At 37.0% G+C, this 246-nt stretch overlaps 1 protein-coding gene across 1 annotated transcript in view; it reads left to right on the top strand.

Moving 5' to 3' along the window:
* Window positions 1-246, top strand: part of rhebl1 (Ras homolog, mTORC1 binding like 1) — a 5,535-nt gene that overhangs the window by 1,377 nt on the left and 3,912 nt on the right. The window lies entirely within an intron of this gene.

Raw genomic sequence — 246 nt, 5'->3', positions numbered from 1 at the left:
AACAACTAAAACCTACTTTCTTCTTATCAACCGTTCACATGTTTGCACTAGGGGTGTAAGAAAATATCGAATTGCGATATTTTGTTTTGTGATATTGTATTGATTCTCAAAAACACTGTGTTGATTTTTGTGTTTAAACCTCCAACCGTCAGAAAGCACTGTAAACCGAGAGCTATGCTGTTGGATCTTACAGGGGCCGTGATAAATACAAATGTAGATGCCCCAAAGTTAACTCTGCTCACATTT

This window comes from Morone saxatilis, unplaced genomic scaffold (genome assembly GCF_004916995.1).
Source record: "Morone saxatilis isolate NCDOM2014 unplaced genomic scaffold, NCSU_SB_2.0 Contig18, whole genome shotgun sequence".
NCBI classification, from domain to species: domain Eukaryota; kingdom Metazoa; phylum Chordata; class Actinopteri; family Moronidae; genus Morone; species Morone saxatilis.
This window is presented reverse-complemented; position numbering and strand designations above follow the sequence as displayed.